The 23,164-nt window shown below is 38.2% G+C and overlaps 1 long non-coding RNA gene across 1 annotated transcript in view; it reads left to right on the top strand.

Annotated features, from left to right (window-relative positions):
* LOC102066483 (uncharacterized) overlaps positions 1 to 22,102 on the top strand; it is a 107,214-nt gene extending 85,112 nt beyond the window's left edge. The window contains exons 3-4 of the long non-coding RNA XR_271035.3: positions 20,353 to 20,482; positions 20,983 to 22,102. This is a non-coding gene — a long non-coding RNA (uncharacterized LOC102066483). The remainder of the gene's footprint in view (positions 1 to 20,352; positions 20,483 to 20,982) is intronic.
* The last annotated feature ends 1,062 nt before the right edge of the window (positions 22,103 to 23,164 follow it).

Genomic DNA, 23,164 nt, shown 5'->3' with positions numbered 1-23,164 from the left:
ATGTGGCACTTTGTTTTAATTTAATTTTAATATTGTTATTAATACGTTATTAATGTGGCACTGTCTAACAAATGAGGATTTTTTTGAATTATTATAATTCTGTCAAAACCTTTATTTTTTTACTGTAACTAAGGACTTGTTTTGAACCATTCGCAGATAATGTTACCATGAAGTACTACTATAAGAACATCTAGTAAGCTGCAACAGCTACAGTGTGCCATCCATTACCTCAACACCAGCTTTTTGTAGGCAGTAATGCTTGTTAAGTTGTGCAATGGGAATGATGGATCTGTGGGCTCAAGGAGGTTAATGTTGACAATGAGCAATTATTATTTTTGACAAGAATACCAAAGGGTTTCAAGATGAGTCTTCTAACTGAAAGCAGATTATGACTTCAGTTTTATTACTAAATGTCAAGCATAGATGTCAAGCATATAAACATGTGATGTAGAGGGAGAGCATATTATTATAGTGAGAGACAAAGCAGGGATCGAATGATGACCTTTTCTTGTGGGTGTTTTTTTGGTTACCCACAGGAAGAAGGAGGCAGAGTCCTCAGCATCTTAAAAAGGGAAATGGGGGAAGAAAACATCCAGAGAGGACACTTTCCTACAGATAAAAAAAAGGAGAGAAAAAAAGCACAATATGATTTTAATGAAGTCAATACTTGCGGATGTCTGTGGGTACTGGTGTGTGACTTCCGTGTCTTTCTTGTAGATAGAGTGTAATAGTAGGGGGGTGGGACAATGAGCCTCAATAACCTTCCAGAGAGCAGTTCTCTGTCTGTCTGATAATCACAGCTACAAGGGATTTTTCTGTTTGGTGTTTAGATGAGATATTTTCCCCTCTGGCCTGTTGGTATGTGTTGCAGCCTTGATCTTAGACATGCTGGTCTCTGTCAGAGCTATTATTCAGACCACACTCCTCTGATGAAAGACAGAAAATATTTATTAGAGGCAGCTCCACCTCTCATTTGTTTTATGTGTGGCTGTGACAATAGCTGGTAAATTTAGTTTCTGCTGAGACTTAACACTTGGGCAGGGCTCCTTATTTATCACATTCATTGGAACACCAAAGGCACTTCTGATCAAAACACTTGAACTCAAATAATCTTGAACTACATGAATATTCAAATTTATAACCAAATTTCATTGCTGACTTTAGCTGTAGAATGGGAGGCAAGTAGGATCCCTGTTAAAACAGCCTTTGCAGTTGTTAAAAGGCATTGCTTTGTCACTTGTTTAACATATCTTTACATGGAAGGGAAGCAATCTGTGTTTTTCTCTGGGTGGATTTGACCAAGAAAAGGTTGCCGGGGACATGACATTACAAAGAACAGTGTTAGAACTTCTTTGAATGGAGATAGTGATTAAATTGGATGTGTCCAAGACTGTACTGACATTTTTTGATTCCATTCTGTTACTCTGCTGGAGACACCAAGTATCTTCTTTCCTTTTTTCTTTTTTTTTTCCTACTAAACAAATCAAAGCACAATCTATAAAAATTCCTTTCACATAATCATTAATTGTTCTGGTATTTAAAGATAAATTTCCTAACCATGGAAAATTAAACTAAATTGGAAAAACAAGCCAGAAAAACAGAGATGGCATCTTATGGACACAAGCATCTTATAGACACAAACTAAATTTTTTGAAATTGCAAGAGTTAATTTAATGTGTACCAGGGATGCCAGACTCTTCATGAATGCATTTTTGAGAAAATCAAGGTACTTTCACACAGGTTGAGCTCCTTATGAAAGTAAAGCAGGTATATTGTGATAAAGAGAACGTGCCCCAAGTTTGTTTCTTTACTGCTATAATTTTCAGATAATTCTTTCATCTACAGATGTGTAGGACCTCAGACATCCCTCAATTGTTCTTTTAGAAGTGTTATGTAGGAAATTATCCAATTGTTCTTTTAGAAGTGTTATGTAGGAAATTATCACAGAAGGACCCTTTAAGACCACCAATACACCATACGTGCAATCACAGGATCATTAAAGCTGGAAAAGACCTCAAATATTGTCAAGTCCAGCCTTTGATCAATTATCACATTGTCAAATAGACCATGGCACTGTGTCGCATCCAGCTGTTTCTTGAACATTTCCAGGGTTAGTGATGCCACCACCTCCCTGGGCAGCCCATTCCAATGCTCAACCACCCTTTCCATGAAGGAATTCTTCCAGATCTCCAACCTAAACCTCCCCTGGTGAAGCTTGGTTTGATGCTTCCAAAACCCTGTGAGAAGGACCTAAAAAATCCTTCACTCTAGATCACAATCTGCCCAGACATTGTTCTCTTTTAACCATAAAATCTGGAGAGGAGTCAAAGAGACCTTCATCTCCCAGAAACTGTAGCTGCCAAGAACATAAATGGCACCAGTTTCTCCAGGGCTTCAATCAGATTTAAAAATTTCAATGCAAGGGGAATTTCAGGAGGTGCGCTGACTGGTGTTACTGAGATTTTTTTTTAAAGTATGCATGTACTGCAAAAAAAACCCTGATTTTGTGACACCATCAGCTGATAAATATCTGTTACACTCCTTGCATACTGATTCATCTAGTCCTTCCTTGCAAAGTTTGTCCAGCACTGTCCTGTTACTTTGCCTCATCCTCAGTTTGCTGATCTTCCCCAGCAGTGCAATACCACTGTACTGGGGGGACTGGAATGTGGACTATAACCATATTTTCAAATGCTAGATGATGTTTAAAAGTCCGGCTCAGAATGGTTAAATATTTAAGAGGGTTACATGGTTTCCAAGCAGGAAAGCAAGAGTTAAGATATTGTCTGTTACACATTGACCTGTAATAAAACAAAAAAAAAGTACTCTTACCTTGCAGTCTAGAAGGTGGTCAAGTATCTTGAGTTCTTCCTAGATAATGTAGTGCTGATTTTGCATATCTCAAATGCATCACTGATCATCTGCTTGGAAGTTTCTGCTTAAAACATAAAGAATAATTTTAAGGTTTTCCATCATGTGGAGCATATTCTTGCCAGGCAGATCAGGCTTTAGATGTCTCAGTGTCATCTTTCTCAATTTTAGGACTTTGCAGAGGGCTGTCAACAGATTTCAATTGTGGACAGAGGAAAATGGCAAGGACTGAGAGGTTTCAGAAGAGTCTGGTCTCATTTAGATGAAGGCATAATCATGGGATCGGTTTGTCTACTTCAGACAGGAAAATGGAGGAAGAATAAATTTTGCTGCATTTCCTGGCTAAGGTGACATATTTTACTCTGGGTTTGGACAGTGAAAGGTCAGATTGGACAGGTTCTGGAGAGTCTCATTATAGGTGACTACAAATTCCTGACTGTTCTTAAAACCATTTCAAGAAGGCATGCCACCTGATAAAACTAAATGGAAGAAAATCCTGAGATCTGAATACTGCGGACTTTTTAACCTTTGCCCAGTAGAACCTTTGCTTCATGAGAAATCAGTGGAACATTGGATAAATTCCTTAGATTTCGAAACAATAACGTTTCCTGTCTCTTTCCCTCAGCGCACATCCATGTGTGTATGCACATGCACAGACAACACAGACATATTTATCTGTCTATATATAATCTTCAGCGGAAGCTCATGTACAGGGGAAATCCTGGGAATAATTAAGGAAAGGATCCTGCATGCTCCAGCAGACGGAATACATTTTTTTTCATTTAAAGCAGTTTTTTTTTCTTCCCCTTTACCACCAACTTGCTGCAATTAGGAGGTTGTTGGAGAGATATCAATTGAGATTTGAGAACTGTTTTTTCTGGAAATGTTTTGAATTAAAATCTAATTGGTAGCTTTCTTTGATAACTATTTTATTGTTGGGTGCAGCTAAATGGAAATCAACCACAAAGGGAACTCAATTTTGTTTGTCATTAATTTTAACTTGATTTCACAAATTACTTACATATATGATATTTTCCCTATTTGTTCTGCATCATTCCTGAACAGCATTTAGGCTGATGTAGGGTCATTTTCCCATTTATTTATGTTACTTTAAAATATCCTGCATTACTTCAAGCATGGCTGTCAGCAAAATGGTGAAGAAGGAATAAGTAGACCAAAGTGGTATTTCCTGCAGTTTATGAAAAACTGTGGAATTAGCAACCCTGAGGACTAAGTTTCATTGGTTTACCCAAGGCATGTTTGGGTGATGTGAGCAAAGGAAAGTGAACCTGCACTGCAAATATACTATTATAACAAAGAACAGTTTTGAAGAGATCAAATTGGAATGTAACAATGTGGAAAGCCAAGGGTCAGCTGCACGCTCAGGTTACCCCAGTTAAATATCTTACCAGGAGGATGTGAACTCAACCACGGCCATGTGTGAGCACCAAGCAAATGTAAATATGAGCTGAGTCCATGGACCATATGAAAAAGGTGAAGGATACCTGAAAATTAGTACTGGAAAGATTAATGCATAATTTTATGGGGGGGAAATGGATAACAGGCATGACAGCAGAGGAATAATTTCACTAACAATGAATGCCATGCATCTGGGCATGCATGACCTCAGCCAAAACACACTTGTCCAAGTCCAATTGACTCTATGGACTTTGGATCTTGCCCATGGAATGTAAGAGAAAGCAGCCACTTGTGGAGGCCAAAATCCTTAAATCCTTACAAAGGAGACATAGTTGATATTTTCCTGGAATTAATTACAACTGTCATTAGTACCAGACAAGGGCAGGTATGTAAGTGTTCGCTCATTGTGTAAACACAAATATTGAAAGCTCTTTCTCTTGAAAATTGAGTTAACAGGCAAAAATACAATAGGGGTTTCTTTGAGTGTTTGCAGCTGACATGCAACTCTACTTAGCAGTAAAGAGAAGGATAACATCTTGCTAAATCACTGTATGGGGGACCCTAGTATTCCCCCTCTTCTGATTGATTTAGGAATAAAATAGAGTTCCCTTAATGGGGCATGACAGCTGCAGAGATGTACCTTTCCCAGGAGTACCTGAGCAGGATCCCAGTCCCTCTGCCCAGAACACTCCATCAATACAGGAAATCTGGCAGGAAGAGGATGACTCCATGCATTGCAGTCTCTTAAGTAACAAACCAGCCACACCTCCACTGCCTCAGTGCTGTGCATGGTGCTGCCTGTTTATAGTTGTAGTTTGGTTCCTGCTGTCATCAATTTTTTGGCTCTGCGAGACATTAATTCAAGTTAGGTTGTCCCCCTGGTTTATTTGGAGTTATTTGCATCATGGTTCCACTCCAAAAATAAGTGTTTATATAAAAAGGCAATCTCTTCTCTAAGCAGATGTGCCCTGCAAGTGAAAGATGTTACGGACTTTAGTGACTCAGATATTTCTCCAATTCTTTTCAACTGTGGTTGCATTGTAAAGGGAGATGAGATTTGATTTATATGTCTTTTAGACATTGTCACAATATGAGCCTTAGATACCTGAAACTAAGGCTAAAAGCTGACCATGAAATTTTCTTTTACATTTTCAATACTGATAGTAATGTAAAAGACAAGAGACAAGTGGTTTGAAAATAGTCTTTTCACTTCTTAAATAAGGAGCTATAACTGGGAAATTGCTGAGAGACTGTAACTATAAACAGCAGTCATATGGTTTTTATACTTCTCAGATGGAAATCAAACATATCAATGTTGCCTTGCAATAACTTTAAAAATATTTGTCTTTTACAAAATATTTTTTCAGGATGTTTAATTAAATTGAAATGGATTTGATCCAAAAAAAGAGATTCCTTTGATAGTTTTATAAATTCCTCACTGTGAACTTCAGAATTAGGAAGATCTTGAGAGCTTTGAGATTGGCATTTAAATTGCATTAACATATGAATTTTTGCTGATTTTGCCTGTGCTTAGGAAACATTTTGCCAGTGTTTCCTGGCAACTGCCTTTGTTCATCCAGCACCTCTTTTGCCATTGTACCTATATAATCAAGGTTAGAAAGGCAGTATTTGGCTAATAGGGTCACACTGTCAATGAATATCCAAGTTCTTCTCAATACTTGGTGAATGGAAGATATTTGTTCCCAGGAAAGTATGGTAAGTGTACATCTGTACATTTGCTTATGGAAATGTGACAGGTGACAGGACCTGGGGCTTGGATTGCCTTTGTTGTAAGGAAATTACGTGTAGCAGAGAAAGGCCACTGGGCAGGTGCCTGTCTTTAGAGTGCTTTGCAACTCAGACTATTATGGCCACCGTATAAATGATTCTGGAAATGCACACAGATGCCAGGAAACTGATGGGACATAACTGCATCTTCTAATAAGGAGTATTTGGTCAGCAATGAGAAAGTGAAGGCATTTCTAAACAATATTTGAAAAGATAAAATAATAATCAGTTTTTGGGCAACTTTGGCTGTCTGAGATCTATTATAGAAGTCTGAGTAAGGTTCTTTAAGCCATTTTTGCTCTGTGAAAGGAAAATCAGGACAGACATCACATTCTATACATGGTGATGGTTCCACACATCTGAAAAACCTTTGGGAAAGGTAGAAAGGACTCATTGTTGCAGAACTTTATCACTGAGAGCTTTTTAGAAAGAGAGGGAAAGTCATCAACAGATCCACAAACCCCTCTCTATGTGTGAGAGGCAGACAAAATCTCCATGGAAGAACTCTATCTGGGGCTGGTCAATAATCAGTGGTGGTTGGGAAATCAGAAGATTTTTTTCTGTTCTCCTCACAGTGCCATATTTACAAGATCAGGCCTGAAGTTAAGCTCAGTTTGCTATCATGCTTCCTTCCACCAGGGAGTGCCAACTAAACAGCCTGTGTTCTGCTGCATGGGGATACTACACAGTAGTGGAGTGTATAAAATATACACTTAATCCTGAGTGCTTTTCTGCTCAATTCATTTATGAAAGCAGATTCTAAGGCTGGTAAAATAATACTGAGCATGCACATGACAGGGAAAAAAAAAAAAAACTCTGTATCCAGAGTATTTTTAAGTAAAGGGCTTTTAGAAAATCTGTGCAGACATGCTGGCTTTTTACCTCCTCTTGTTTTAACCTATGACTGATTCATCAGTTGAAGTGTAAAGAAACAGATCTTCTTATGGTAATTGATTCTCAGGGGCTATTAGTGTAAACGTAAATGCTCAACATAGATGTTACGTAGGTGGGTGATAGAGGGAAAACATAAATTGTCAGCAATATAAGGCAGTCTGTTCATACCATAGGGTGAGAAAGTGAAGAATGTTAGAAATCAGAGACTCAGAAATACCTCCCAGAGTTGGCTGTCAGTGCAGCCTCCCATTGTGAGTAATTATAAGAAACATACTGTGCAAGAGTCGATTCTGGTCCTTCAGCTCAACAGGCAAAACACTTACATATAACAGAGATTTCAGGTAAGATTTTCAAAGGAGCTTAGAAGAGTTAAACACTTGGCTACCACTGCCATTCTAAGATATAAGACCTAAATTTTTTGGTATTCCTGAAAACTATCAAAAGTTTTTATTCTTCTCTAACCCTGTAGAATTCATTCATCTTCAAAGCAGCTATAATTTTCAAACCATAGAGAATAGGAATAGAGCATGGATTGAAAGCCCAAAACAATATTCTAGTTGTGGTAAGTGGTGAGGTTAACTCCAAAGTAGTAGAAGAAATGCTAAAAACTGAAAAACTGTTTGTTCTAGCCTTTTTTGGTTTTGAACGCTTACAGCTCGTGCTTTTTATACCTTCTTTGGAAGCCTAAGAGTTGATAACATACTTTCTTTTTTTTCAACAAAGATTAAGATTTCATATCATCATATGCCTTCAGAAATCAGATCTTCCTGGGAAGTAATAAATAAAGTTTAGGAGTTGTGATAAAATGAGGAGACTGGATCATACTGCATTTATCTAAGTAGTCTGGGGAATATAATCTGCATTATTGTTGTGTGTATGGGCTTCTCCTCTGTGCTGCACCTGTCAGGATGGTGGCTGCAGGAGGACACCCTCCTGTCTCCAGCGCCCACAGGGAATGCTGCATGTGCACGTTGTGACACAGGCCATGCCAGGATGAATGGGCTCAGCCCCTGCACCAGGGGATAACAGGAGGAAACAGTCTTTTAAAGCTCCCTTCCCTATCTTGCATACAATTCCCAGTCCTCTTCAGAAAGACCCTCAGGCAAAACTCCTAGGCACTACAGGATCAAACCTGTGCTTAGTAGGAGACGTTTTCCTCCCTTATTAATTGTGAAGTGTCAGTTCCCAGCAGCAAGCACATTCTAGTATCTGCCTTTTTATGAAGATGTGAGAACCACAAGGAGTCTGGGATTCTAAATTCTTTTCAGATCCTTTATACAAAAAAAAAAAAAAAAGTCCAGATGTGGCACAAAACATTTAAAGAACTTTATTTGAAAAACATTTTCTTTCTAAATGGAAGTTTATGCAGAGTACAATTAAACATGTTTTTCTAACTAAACATCCTAGTTTGTATCTTGTGGCAGGGAAAAATAAATATGTAAAAATAAAAACCATCTGAGACTTTGCAGTTAATCGTGGTGTGCCAGCTTGAATCAGATCCCCAAATGAAAAGACATGCAAATTCCCCTGCTGTAATCCCAAACTCCTAGATCTGCCCCCAGGACCGAGGTCTTCAAGCTGAAGACTCAGTCCTGCATCTGAGAGAGAATACATCTCAAGTTTCTTAAGTTCTGCTGGTTTCTCTAATCTTGCATTTTGTACCATGCCAATCCAATTACATCTGTGAAAGTACCAAGAGAGACTTCTTGGGTCTCCAGTAATGTCAAGGTGTAACTTTCAGAACTGAACATTGGTTTCTGTGTATTTACCTTAGGACATGTTATGTTTTCCTGGCTTTTTGAGACAAGTGCCTTTCTAAAAGCCAGTCTGCTCAAAAGTCCTTTCCCCTCTTATTTCAATAAAGACAGCTTCCAGTTCTCTAATTCTAATTCTTCTGGGACTTTTCCCAGCCTTTCCACCTTTTTGAAAATAATAATTTCTGGTTTAGAGATTACTCTGACTTGCTTTAGAAAAAATTTAGGGTGGGTTTTTCATCAGGGCCTGCAATGCATCTAACTCCTCTAAACCAACTTTACTCACGTGCTTCACATTGCAGATTCTACACATATTAAATGAGAAATCTAGCTGTGCAACTAAACTTTTTGATGCAGAAGGAATTAAAAAGGGCAGAAAACACCTTAGTCTGTTTCATGACACCTACTTTCATTTTCTTTTCTAAGTTCAGTAATGGATATTTCCTTTTTTCTTTCTTCATTAATCAGGAATCAACGTTTTCTATCCTAATCTCTTTTTATTTGTTTTGATACTGATAAGACATTTTGTACTTCAGCTGTTTTTATGTAAATCTAACATGTCAATCTTTGTACACATATTTAGTCAACCCTGTTTCTATTTTGTTAGTCCTTATTTTCTTTTGCCTTATACTACAAAGATCTTGAAGCTTTTATAGTGCTTTGCCACATTTCCTTTTTTGTCTCAATTGAGACAGGTGGTAAGTGTGCTTTTCATATTTAATGGTGTAACCACCACTTTCTCCAAGGTCCTATTTTTCATACAATTTATTGAATCTATTTATAAGAATCTGTCCACCAGATCTCTCAGCTGGTTTGCCATCTAGCTCCCTCCACCTTCTTTTTTTTTATCTGCTATTCCCACCACCTTCTTTTTTTTTCCTTGCATGCCGTGAACTCTTTTGGTTTACTATCACAGCTGGAGCTTTTCTCTCCACTTTCTGAAATTCATCTATACTACATGCTAAAGCAACCTGCTCCTTTTTGCCACAGATGGTTGGATAAATAAATTCATCTCCAGTCTCTTTTGGCTTCCTTATTACCACAGTCTTGTTTTTCTCTTTTGTAATTCCCTTTTAACCTCCAGGATCATTTTTATTACAGTAGATGGATTTTTATCATCACCTTATTTCAAGCCTTGTTTGAAAGTTTCCTAACTAGACTAACAAGTCAATGCCTTTGGATGAATTTCCTGAATTGTCATGGCAGACAGTTTGGGGAACAGAGCTGTAAAGATAAAAGCCCTTCATGTCTTCCTCTGCTTATCCTGATGGTTGCTTCTGGAAATCACTGGAAGAACCAAAGTTTTTATAAAGATGGATAAGCTGAGGCTGCTCAGGTCCAGCTGTGTGTAGCTGCCCCAATGCTGTGTCACAGTGATGTGGTGAGGAAACACAGAGTGGAGAGGGGAATCACAACTTCTTAACCAAGCTTGACTAGAAATGATCAATAAAAGAACTTTCATCAGTGCCTCAAGAGGCAGGTATTGCCACGCCTGAGCTCTTCCTTGATGATAACTGATGATATATAGAAATAACACCACCTAAAGTACAATGGAGCTGCCTTTTCCACCTGCCAAGGGTTTTACTGAGTGGCAAATGTCTTGCTTTGGACCATACCTGGAAAACAGACACAGAGCAGATTTTGGGTATACTTTTGTTTTCAGCTTTAGTGGTGAATATATTTCTATAATCAGGCACTGTTTAATTTTGCTATAACTTGTTCTCACATTAAAAAGTTTCCTGCATCAGTATTACCTGTGACTCATGTGATATATGATGACAATAACAGTGGGAAGGTTTTGTTGAAGCCATTAGTTTGACTGCATTTAAAGTTGTAAATATCACTTGATCTCTCCCAGTGTAAGGCTGGATGCAGCTGGAATTTTTTCAATCTGCTGAGAAAAACACTCTGAATTCACAGATAGCCATCAAGCTAGAAGTGTATTTTATTTCAGCAAAATTTCTTCATGTAACACAAGCAGTGGGATAGAGTTTTAAGCAGTTAGGAAAATTTAAATGTGCATCATCTTTTATAGATTATTAATGTACCAATCTGATGGGAAACCACTTTGTTCTATCTTAAGTCCTCTACACTTCAGTTTTCATTGGAGCCCCTCTTATTATAACAATAGTATTTTTATGTTTAGTTCCTGAGATGATGTGGAGAGAATGAAGTACAGACATACACATGCAGTTTCAGTCTCTTTGTAAATTTATTTTTTTAAATCTTATTTGCATTCAAGTTGTCTTTCTTTTCAAGCATCACTTGTACAACAGATGCTTTCTTTTATTGGTTTCTATTGTGCTGTCAAGCCTGGTTTAAAATACAGTAATCTCATAGATACTTACAATTATGAATATTTTCTGAATTCACAAATATATTAAAGATGCGTAGGTAGCAAATTAGCTGAGAATCCCTACAAACTGCACTTAGAGTAAATATCCTCCTTTTAGAGAAGTAGGATGCCTTTAAAAGTCAACAGTTGTTTTGGAAGTACTTTGTCACATTTATGAAGCACTGCATCACATTTATGGCTCACAGTGTCATGATAAGTTGTCCAAAGTGCCTGTCAGCTTGCCTTACAAACTGAAAAAAATGGACAGCTCAAAAGAGTACCTGAAAGAGTAACAAGCAATCCTCAGAGCTTAGCATATTTTTCCTTTTTCCATGAGACCCAAGCAGGGTCATTACATTTTGTATTTCTCTTGTTTAATTTTTTTTTCAGTGTAATTTAATGGAAATAGACTATTTTAATTTTTAACCTTGAAAAGTTATAAATAAAGGCATTTTTAAAAGTAAATAAATTTTAGGAGCATTTTTAAAGCATGCAGCTGTTCTAACACAAGAGATCCTAGTTAGATTTTTTTTAATACAAACCACAAAGAGGTCAAAGAATCCAGATTTTCTTTTTACTACCCATTCACATATAATGCAAATTCCAGCAATATATTCACGCTATTTCTTTAGGCAACTTCAGAGTGCCAGCAGGTAATTGAGTAATCTGAGCCAATGCTGCTTATGTCAGGAGCCTAAAAAAATACCGTGAGGATGATATTTAGAGCTGATTTATCCTATATTCTCATTTCACAGCTAAGAGGAAGATGAAACTGTCAAAATAGAACAAACAATAAGAAAAGTTCTATTAAAAACTTTTTATTCCTAAGGATTTTGTTCATTGTGAATCCTCTAAAGGAATTCATTTTTATTTGTCCCAAACATTATTAATGTGTACCATAAACAGAGTATAACAGGCAACAAGATGGCATTCCACAGTGTCAAGAAAACATATTCTTGGAACTATTAGTTCCCAGAATCAGGTCTCTACTTTTTATTTTGTTATTGAAAAAGAAGCCTCTATCTTCAGGGTTGAAAGGGGGTTAATGAGAGACTCCACCATTAGAAGTTAGCCAGGAGAAAAATTGTGATCTCAGTGGCAGTGCTAGCTCAGAGAATTTTGACATGTGATTTATTCCTCCTTTAGCTGGTAACATGTCAGAGCAATGATACCATCAACAATAAACCTTGTTTAACTATAGATTGCAAAGTCAAATGAAAGGATAAAAGGAGGCTTGTCTCCCAGGGCAGGAATAAGAGAGGTCACAGTTTTAGTAGCAAAGACTAACAATTTAATTTGCTGAAAGGGGGCTTCAACTTTCTAACTTTGGGCAAGTGTTTTTCTAGATATGGATGCTTGTGGAATGGCCCCCCTGACAATGAAGCAATTGTCAGCTGCTGTCCACCCCAAAAATGTTGTTTCTTATCATTTGAGAACATGTGAATCAGTTCCTACTTTAAGATGTGGATTTTAGCTGATGATCAGATTATCTGCTCTCCCTGGCACTCAGGCTGGGTACTTGAGGTTGCTGGGTTTTAACATTTCTTATTGCTGCTTCACTCATCAGTTTGGGGCCCTTGCTATCAATATCTGGTTTGGTTTTTTTTTTTTATTTAGAAGGAAATGTAATGAAATGCTTTCTGTGAAAGGTAGGTGGAGATGTGACCCCCTTGTGCATGCCTGTGTGCCAAGCCACACTCACCAAGTTAGGGACCAGTGATTAATCCAGGGAAAACTTCCCACAGTATTTCCTAGGAAATGTCATTTAGCCAAATGCATAAAGAAGAGCTGCCTTTGGAGCTTCCCTAGTGCCAGCATCTCCCACAGAAGGGGTAGCACAGAGTGTTTTACTGCAGATATGAAGTCTTTTAGGTCTGACTGGCCGGTATCAGAGACCCTGGGACAATGGGGCTGAAGTCTGTAGCTGCCCTTGGAGCGCTCTGGTGGCACAGCTCTGCCCTCTCCCCTGGCCGCTCCTGTGCCCTCCTGCTCTGTGTTTACATGCACCTGTCTCCCCATTAACACCTCGTTAAGGCTCACACCTGCTGTGGTTTCACTTAAACCCGCTGCACTGCAGCCATTAACCCTGTGCGTTTCATTATGAGGCACTCAGCACAATGGGAGCACTGAGTAAGGTTCACTAATGAGTCATGCAGCCAACAAAAATTGGGTTTGTTTGGGTGACTCCTTGTGGTTCAATTTCTTCACACCCCTCCTATTTAATAATTGATTTTGTATTAAATATATTTGCAGGAAAAAAATCCATAAGTGCATGTGCATTAAATCCAGCTGAAACTGCAGTTTTCAGACAAAATACTAATGGATTGAGATCAACTACATATTTATAAGTAGTAAAAAGGCAACAGTGAAAAAAATACAGCTTTAGGGCACAGAAGACCTTACTACTCTTCCAAAGTTATTCAAACATCTGCAGATTCACCAGCAAGTTGTATCATCTATCTCTGCTGCAATTTCCAATTAATGAAGTGTATCAGTGTATGTGATTAGGCCAGGATGTACATACACACCTCACCAAAAAAAGAAGTGCAAGGCAAAGCACAAAGCCCTGAAGTATCAACTGTCTGAAACAAAATCCAAAAGAAGAAAGTTCATTACTATTTGTAGCAAAAGCAAACTGTCATGGGAGCAGTTAGTCTGATTGATGTAAAGTTCAGAATCAAAATTGTGGCAATTTCTCCAGCAGTTGAACTGACTTTGTTTCAAAATCTTCAATTACAGTGTGGCTTGATTAGGAAAATAAACTAGATAAGCAAACATGGCAGGTGATTGCTCCCTAACTGTGTAATCAAGAAATACCACAATCCATTATTTGATCATAATTCTATGGATCTACCACAAGGAAACTATAAGCTCTGATGCTCATTTAGCATCAAAAATTCACCTTCCTGTTAGACAGCTAAATAAAGGTATTAAATATGCTACTTTGATAGCATAGTAAGAGGGACCCTTGGATGTATCCATACATTTGATCAATGATTTGCTGCAAATTGCATTACAGATAAGTATTCCTTACTAAACACCCACATGGAAGGGTAATTTGCTGTGTAATTGCTTTTCATCGCTTTTTTATCATGGACTGTAGCTTTCCTTGGTCCAATCTCTGATACATACACCACAGAAGACACAAGAGTTCCTCTTTTAAATTTCATAGTGCTTATGTTGCCTAGTAATATGGGTCTGTGTATGTGCATGAAGTTACTCTGTGGGGAAACTCAGAAGATCTCTATGTCACTTGCATTGCCATTCTAATTGCAGTTTTCATTTAAAGATGAACTTTAACATGAGGCCTGAATTTTACAGGGATCAGCTCAAAGAGATTAAAATTCCTGAAACTCCATCAAAATTAACATTGGCATTTAGATGCATAAGACACCCATTTGTTCCACTGTATCTTGATAGCAGTTTTCCTTTTGGAATCTTATTCTCTCATGGAAGTCTCTTTTTATTCTTACTATTGACTTGACTGGTAACAATTTTGCTGGTGATCACAGATGTTTCTGCAGAATAGAAATGCAGAGAAAAGCCACCTTACTATACAGAAATTATGGTTGTTTCTGTCCTTCTCATTCCAAATGCATACTTGGAATGGAGATGATAATCCTGGTAAATATTAAAAGTACTGACGTGCAGTGTAAGGTGATCCACATATAAACCAACCCATTAAATCTGGCTGTAGAGTTTACACATTTCTGCAGCAGGGAACCCCACCAATGGGGTGGTTTTAATAGGCATTGGAAGCTACACTTTATTATTCACTGAGTAGGACTGACATTGGACTTGATTCAGTAAGGAGCACTAACTGCATAAACAGATGTCAACTGCTCTTTGGTCTGGTGGCCATGGACTGGAGAAATAAATGGAAAATCTAACAAGGAGCTAAAAGTAAAGATAGGGATCTTCAAATGACAGGAGGGTGAGCTTGCAAGCAAAGTGTTCAGCTTGGTAATTTTCAATGTACATCTGGAAAGAAGAAAATTTGGGATGTATTTCTCCCTATACAGGAGAAATAGAGCAGTATTCATTAATATCAGTACTGTCAAACTGTTTCTGAGAAACACATCATCATTGTTTCATATTTCATGGTCAGTATTTACTGATATTCATCAAAGAATGCTTTTGCCACAATTAATTTGCTACCTGGAGCAGAAATAGAGCCCACTGAAGCCAATGGGAAAGGTTCTCTTGAATTCTGACTAAACCTCTGGGCCTACCTTCTTTGGGGAACAGGGTCAGAGCCTGTTAGGTTGGCAGCAAAAATGTGCAATCCATTTACTTCTACTGGCAACTGTGTCTACATATGTTTTCTCCATCATAATCCCATATTCATATTAGCATGCAAACCTCTGCCTGAATACAGCAGCAAGGTTGTGCCCCATGCTACTAAGCCCCTTATAAATATATGGTGAATGACAAAATCTTCCCCAAGCTGCTTAGAACTAGGCTTGCTGCTGAATGCTGATCCTTTCTTTTTCTTCCTGATGGCAGAAAGATATCACATATTAGGCAGAATTATTCCCTGTGGAACATTTTTTCCTGTATGATGGACACTTAACGCAGAACCAACCAAATTCTGGGTGTCAGAATCTGAGAAGGGAGTTTGGACACTGTAGGTTAGCTGGTGCAGGAGACAGGCAGACAGGGTAGAGTTTGGGGTGCAGTTTTATGTTCTGTCTAACCCATTATAGCTCTTGGAGGAAGCAGCAGCCCCTCTCCTGCCTCTCTCCATCTCTCTTGTATTGGACTGAGCTGAGTGATCTCCTGACTGCCCAGATATTCAGCCCAAATGAGTGATCTAATTGCAAGTGATGGGAAGAGGGCAGGGGGATGTGAAAAAAGAGTAAAAATCACCAAGCTGGCAGTTGTGTAACTTATGTTGCAGCCAATGTTATTTGACCTCATGCAAAAGGAGTGGAGGCCTGTTGGCTGGGAGAAGCCATTGGAGTGGGGTGGTGCAGACCCATTCCTTTCAGGAGCCACTCACAGCTTCACCAGAAGAGGAGGAAACTGCACTAGCAGCCTTTTATTTATGTAATGGGAGCAACAGCCCTCACAGCCCTGGAAAAACATTACAAAATCAGGAAGTTTAAAGAGAGCTTTAAAATCACTCATGGTCCCAAGTCTCATACAAGGGGACTATAGTCACTGAGAATTGCAGTCTTTTATTTCACTCTCTGAGTCTGGAAGATTATGAGTCACTTAAACATGCACTGAATTCAGCAGAAGCTAATGACAGGCATGTTATTGGGACTTAAAAGCTTTAAAGCTTACTCTTAGTATGAAATACCCTACCTGTGACCAAATACACTTATCATTATTGGGAATTATGTAAATAAAATCCAAACCACCTGTCAGACAGTTTTATACTGGGGAAATACAGTCTCAATTTAAAATGGCATTTTAGAATTTATGCAATTTAAAAAAACAATAAATTTTAATTTTTCCGCTTTTGTCATTACAAAGCTTAAAGCCAGTTCCATGTGTGGCACCTACTTGCATTTCACTCACGGGTTTATTACAATGAGCATCACTTTAAATTAAAACCTTCACATTTTCAAAGGAAAATAAATAGTTAATGGCTTCAAAATTATTATTCTTTTCTACAGAATCCCATAAAAATTTCCCAATGAAAAAGCTAATAAACCAATGGCGAGACACTTACATATGCAAATACGTTTCCGTGAAAGAGTTAAAGTGCTTTATAATATAAATTTGCTTTCAGTGCCAATATAATTAGATTGTAACAAGCAAACCCCTGCAACATAACACAGTGAAAATTTGAAAATTTGATTCTCCCTGGCAAACAACCAAGTCCCTGCGTGTGCACAAACCTGACATTAATAAGCTACAAGAGATTACATGATTTAGAAAAGAAGCACTTGGTGTTACAAAATCAAATAATAGATCTCTAGGCTATAATTAGGAGAATTGGGATTCAACAATGAAGTCATAATAATGTAATTTAGCTGTAAGTAACAGAGCCATGGAGTCACATTAGGAGGTGTGATCACATCTTTCAGCAAAGCTCTGCTGTGTAGACTTATTGCTGTTCAGTTTAGTCTAGTACACAGCAACCTGTTGGCACAGAGCTCGGGCTGACAGCCTCTTGTTCTCTAGGTGCAGTATGGCAAAGCGCCACCCATGCATTTTTAATTCAGTCCTGTGACTTTTAAGTCAAAACAATAAAATTATATATACTGAGTGTAGAGTTGCCTGTGAATATTTGTATAAATTACTGCACAGCGTGGGTTTAGGGGCCATTTAAGAACAGATATATTAGAACAAAAAAAAAAAAAAGGCAAAATAAACTGCCGAAGCACGGTGCATGGTGCTGGATTTCTAGTAGGCCTGATGAACATGTACTGTTCAGCTACTTTATTAATCTATTACTGTGGTTAGGAAATTACTCCTTTTCTGCAGCTTACTGCAGCTGCAGCCCTGAGTCACTTTTGCTCTATTCCCTGCAGTGGTGTGGAGGGATTGCCTGCTCAGCCCTCGGTGCAGGTGTCACACAGCCCATGGAGGTGGGTGACAAATGTCAGGGCAGGGAGCCCCTCTGCAGTGCCCCAGAACCACAAACACAGCCCTGCCTGGCACGAGGGGTGCCCGGGGCAGAGGGCCCAGCTGCAGGCAGGTGCCAGGGGAGCAGAGGATCACACTGCTGGTGACAGGACATCAATCCCAGCTCCACAAGTTTTGGGAAGGCTGCCCTTTGATTTAGGAATACATCACACCAGCAGCCCCTCTGCTCCACCTCTGTCCTGCACAGCTAAGGCCCATTATCAATTTAAGCTTATTTCAAACACTTTGACCACTACTGTTTCTTTGTCATTCATTTGTCACAACTAGCAAAACAGACATAGCACGTTAATTTGTTTATTTTCTCCTTCAGGAGTTGGTGTCTAGTCAGAAGTGAAATCCTGCCTGTTCAGTCATTTATTAGCTGGTAATTTTCTTCTCTCCATGCACACCTCCTGGTGATTACGTTCTCCTCTTGGGGCTGTCTCATCCTCCCTGTCTCTCCCTGTGTCCCATTCTGCTTTTCACAGGCCTTCTAGAAGGATCTGAACTAAACCCAGCTCCCTGACCTCGCTCCACAACACGAACAGAGCAACTCCAGCAGCCCAGCTCGTGTCCAGACTTGAAATTCAGCTTCACTCACAAAAGACACACACAGGAATTTAGCTGCTTGTTGGCTTCTGCGGTGTTTGAATCAACACTTTTGGCTTTGGGAAGAGGGATCTGGAGGGATTGATTTGGTTTTCTTTAATTCTGTAGCCTAGCAAATAGTGGGGGAAAAACAGTCGTCAACTGTGCATCCATACTGCCAGAAATTTCAAACATGTTTGGAATAAAACTTTAAGATTTGTTGATTATTTCTTATGGTCTCAAAAGCTAGGCCCGCTGGTCCAACACCATTCCTGTCTTTTGGAGAAATCCAAAATCTTTTGCTTCCACTCAGTCTTTGGTGTAACATGAGCAGCCACCTGTTGCTCCTGTTAGTTCTATTTTATTTTTATTTGCAATTTCTTTCAATTACTGTTTATTTTATAAGTTCTTTATGGTTCTGCCATTTTTTGTTTTGATGACATTTTGATTTGTTTCAAACTGCCCTTTATTTTAATTTTCTTTCCCAAGCATGTTGATTTATGGCTGTTTCTTTTATTTCTTTTATGCTTTAAATGATCTGTTTGTTTTATTTCCTTTATTTGCATAGCACTTACATTTCATGACCTTTTTGTTTCTGCAGCTGCTGCTGCTTCTGGACTGCTAGTGTTTTTCTCTTACTTATCCACCAGGAAACAAAATCCCAGTGAAGACCAGTATTAAAACACAAAATCTTTTCTGATAGGTATTTATTTTATTATCTCCTAAACAGGTTGTGAATTCTCAAAGTGTAGAATCTAAAATGCTCTTTTTAAAAAAAAAAAAAAAGAAGCATAATGTAGGAGCTCTGTATGTTCCTATCTAAAGATCTCTTCTTCTTCAACTTCTTTTGGGCTGATCTAATATTTTGGAAGCTCTGTCAGGAGCAAAGACCATTGTAATGGAGGCAGTATGAAGAACATTCTATCTTGTAATAGTCTGTCCACAACTTTTTAGCAGAATCCTCATGACTAGCGTAAAATACTAGTTAAAAATGAGTATTCTTGCAGTTAGTGAAATGTGTCATAGGAAATGTCATTTATGTTTCATTATGGCTAATGAGTGTGTGCTACCTGACAGGTGCATTTACATTTTGCATACACATGGGATGTGTTTGTGTGTCTGTGACTGTCCCTGACTATAAGCTGTGTCTACTTATTTTTATTCACACTCATACATGTTCATATAAAAATTATGCCTTGGTCATCTGCATTCTTTTAGCTATGGATCTCGCTTACTTTTATTCTGCAGAAGCTGATGCTGCTTCTGATTTTTCCTAGCAAAATTATTGATATCAGGATCATTCCTGAGATTTTTTATGTCATACAGGGGGAAGAAAATTACCACCTTGCTTCTTTTAAAGCTGGTGTTGCTATTCTTTTAACAATACTGAAATTCTCAATATTGTGTTTAATTTCATTCTTCATTTTTATGATGCTGTGTCACAAACTGATAATTTGCCAGGCAAGCAGGATTAGGTACCAAATCAGCATCTTTTATTTGCACACTAGGCGGTTTGCAGTGACCTGTTGAGTGATGCCTGCATTAACAATGTGTCTCTTGGAATGCCTCCCTGCCCCCTTAAAAACTTCCTCATTGTGCCTTCCAACATTGGTGTTTGCACTATACTTCTGGAAGTGTCCAATAAAAAATTATATATTTATACATCCACACACACCTATAATGAGCCAAAACCAGAGCAGCCTCTGCCTCAGCTTGTTTGCACATTATGCACATGCTAGGGAATGAAATCTGAGTGCTGCTCAAAGAGAAAGTGTGTGACTTGGCCCAAGGGCAGAGGAAAATCCTGTGCAAAGGGTTACATGGTTTTACACAACTTCTGGTGAAAAATGAAGCACCTCATGTCAATGCAGGAAATATTTTAGGGTATTTATCGAATAAACTGAATGTTTTTCCTTGCTGCTTCACGCATTTACTTCAGTGTACTGCAGTACAGTAGATTATTGTTTTCACCATAATTAATGCAGTCTTTTTCTCATCTTCCCTAATATAATTCATCACAAACACACACACACATTAAAAAAAAAAAAAAAAAAAAAAAGAAGAGGCACTTTTATTCTTTTATTTTGGTAGTTTTCTTAGCTCTGCTGCTCTCTTCCTTTCCAGGGTTGGTGTGAGAAAACTTTGAGCTAACAAATCCTTGCCACTGGACTCCTGAGGATCCTGAGAGAGCAAAGGCCTTAAACCTTGATGAGGATCAGCAGAAAGGGATGTGGTCCCTGGCAGGGTGGACAAGGTGACACATTCTTAAACTGACTTTTAGGCTTCTATTCCTGTATCCTTCTCTGCTCACTGGAGAAAAGCTAGCAGTGGTGATGATGGTTCTTTGAACCCTGAGCAGGATAAGAAAAAGAAAAAAAAAAGGAAAATAAAAACACAGAAAGGAAGGAATCACATAAGTAATTCCCACGTTTAGAATTTACAAGATCACTGAAGAGTAAATAGACACAACCTCTCTTTTCACTGTCCCTCTCTTTCCACATTCTATGTTCCACTCTTACTGGGGGTTTTTTGGGGTATTTTTTTGGGGTTTTTTTTTTGGGGGGAGGGGTTGTGTTGTTTTTTGTTTGTTTGTTTGTTTGTTTATTTTTTGTGGGGTTTTCTGGAGTTTTTTTTGTGGTTTGGGTTTTTTTTGTGTAAGTACTCATTTGCTACACCCAAAGTCTAGAATTTTTCTTTCAGTTTAATCATCTATTTCAATTCAATAATTTTCCCATTTCCCTAATATATTTGCAGAGATTTTATGATTTCTGGGAGAAGTACTTGTTTCAACTTATTAAGCTGAAGATCAAAAGAAGTGAAGATTTCAAGTGGACTCTCCAATAAAAGTCACCATGTCCCAGGAAGACCGGTCGTGTTCCTAAGTTACAAAAGCAGTAGTTTATTAGGTAGATATAATTCATTACAGAAAAATAAAAGCTTTTATTTCCAAGACAGTATTTTAAAAGAAATCCATCTCCTAGCATGTTGGACCTCAGATTTTTTTTCAGTATACTGTTAATACCAGTTTTAAGACAATTAACAAAACCTTCAGTTCATCTCAGAGGGAGGTTAAATCAAACAGCAGGAGGGTATCAGTATTTTTTACAATAACATTTCAATCATTGACCCTATGACGGCCCCACTAGTGCAACCCACTATTTCCTTTATTAAAGCCTGAACATTTCACAGAGTTCATCCCTGACACCAGGGTTTCCAGGCTGAAGTCACAGCACACAGGGCTGCCAAGTGCCTTTCACCAAAACACAGCATGAAGGCTGCTGTATCCACAACATGAAGGCTGTTATATAGCTCAGATTCTGATCCTAAAACCCTCATCCATGCCTGCCAAAAATGACCTGAAAGGCTTCTTCAGGTAGCACCAGTGTGGGTCAGGCCAAAGTACCTAATGCCTGAGCTTGTGTGCATTTCTGCCTCTGTCAGCTGGGCACCTGGAAAAGATAAAACACACTTACTGCAACCAGTTCTGCACTCCAGTCTGCTCCTGCACCAAGATCACATCCTGAATGTGGAAAATGTCCTTATGCAAATCTCAGATTGTGTTCACTGATGTTTTGCATTTGGGTTTGTTTTCCTTATTCAGCATAGTAAGGGCTTCAGGATAGCAGTAAAGCTACTGTACAGCTAACTGAACTCCTATACCATTAGGCAAATTAATTTTACATATAAATTATTTAAATTTAATCTGTGATTAGTTCCCTGTATGAGCAGTGATACCACTATAGCACAAGTATTTTCCTTTTTAGAGAATTGCAGCATGATAAATAAATGAATAAAGACTTACAGAAATGTATTCCAGCACATGTGTTGAGAAGCATTCTTATCAGAAATCTTGGAAATCACAATATTCCCTATGGCCCCCTAGTCTGCATTAAAAATAACTAAAGACTGTAGTCATAATTTTTTTTTTTCAAAACATGAAATGCATTTTATGCAACAATGCCTCACATGAGACACAAACTCAACTGAGCTTACAAATATTAGACATTAGCTCTTTGCATAGCCTTGCTTCAGCTAACAGGCCCTATTGGTAGCTGCAGATGCATTGAAACCCAGTTTTTAGATTAAAATTCATGAAAGATGTCTCACATTTTCACTGAAATGTCTATTGTTGGCTTTCTAGTAGTGGCGAGGGAGGAGGAAAGAGAGAAAAAATTAAGAAATGTGGTAAGTAGTACTACTCCATTTGCCTCAGAATAGCAAAAACAATTTCAGTTCTTTTGTAATCAGTTATAATTCCTCATATTGCAGTCAGTATTGCCTGTCCTGACTCTTGATTCTTGAACACAACTCACCCTGATAAAAATGAGATAATATTTGATGATTTTGGTGGTTGCTGCCCAGTTTTGGGGGTTTTTTGCATTCATGAATCAAAATGGTTATTAGGATGGAGATCTTAATAAGACATCCACAAGAGGAATAAATAGATAAAAAAGCTAATATAAACAATCTAGTTTATTAATATTCAGAGGAAGAGGTTTACTTTTAAAGGGCTAGCTCTGCTGGTCTCATTCATGGTCACAAATCCACTTTGCAGCTCATTGTCATTAATATCAGAAAAATACTGATAGTAAATAGCCACACAGGGAATAGGTAAAATTAAAGCCTCAAATCTCTAAATTTCTTCTAGGTTTTTTATTAATAGCCTCAGAAATCTGCTTGAGTGTTTTTGTGTCTGCAAACAATAATAAACAGGAAAAAAACAATAATAAACAGGAAAAAAAAGGGGTTTGCATTTGGTCATTCATAAGCATATTCTTGTCTGTTTTTCAAGCAGGGTGTGATCCCACTAACTTGTTTAGTTGATAACCTCATATGACCCAACAAGTCCTCACAGAATGAACCCCTGGCTATTTCTTTTTCTTCCTCCTCTATGCCAGTGATTTCCTAATTCCGTCTCCAGTCGAGCTGCCTTGTC

Source organism: Zonotrichia albicollis, chromosome 6 (assembly GCF_047830755.1).
Source record: "Zonotrichia albicollis isolate bZonAlb1 chromosome 6, bZonAlb1.hap1, whole genome shotgun sequence".
Classification (NCBI taxonomy): Eukaryota; Metazoa; Chordata; class Aves; order Passeriformes; family Passerellidae; genus Zonotrichia; species Zonotrichia albicollis.
The sequence above is the reverse complement of the archived record's forward strand: the minus strand, read 5'-3'. Positions and strand labels throughout refer to the sequence as shown.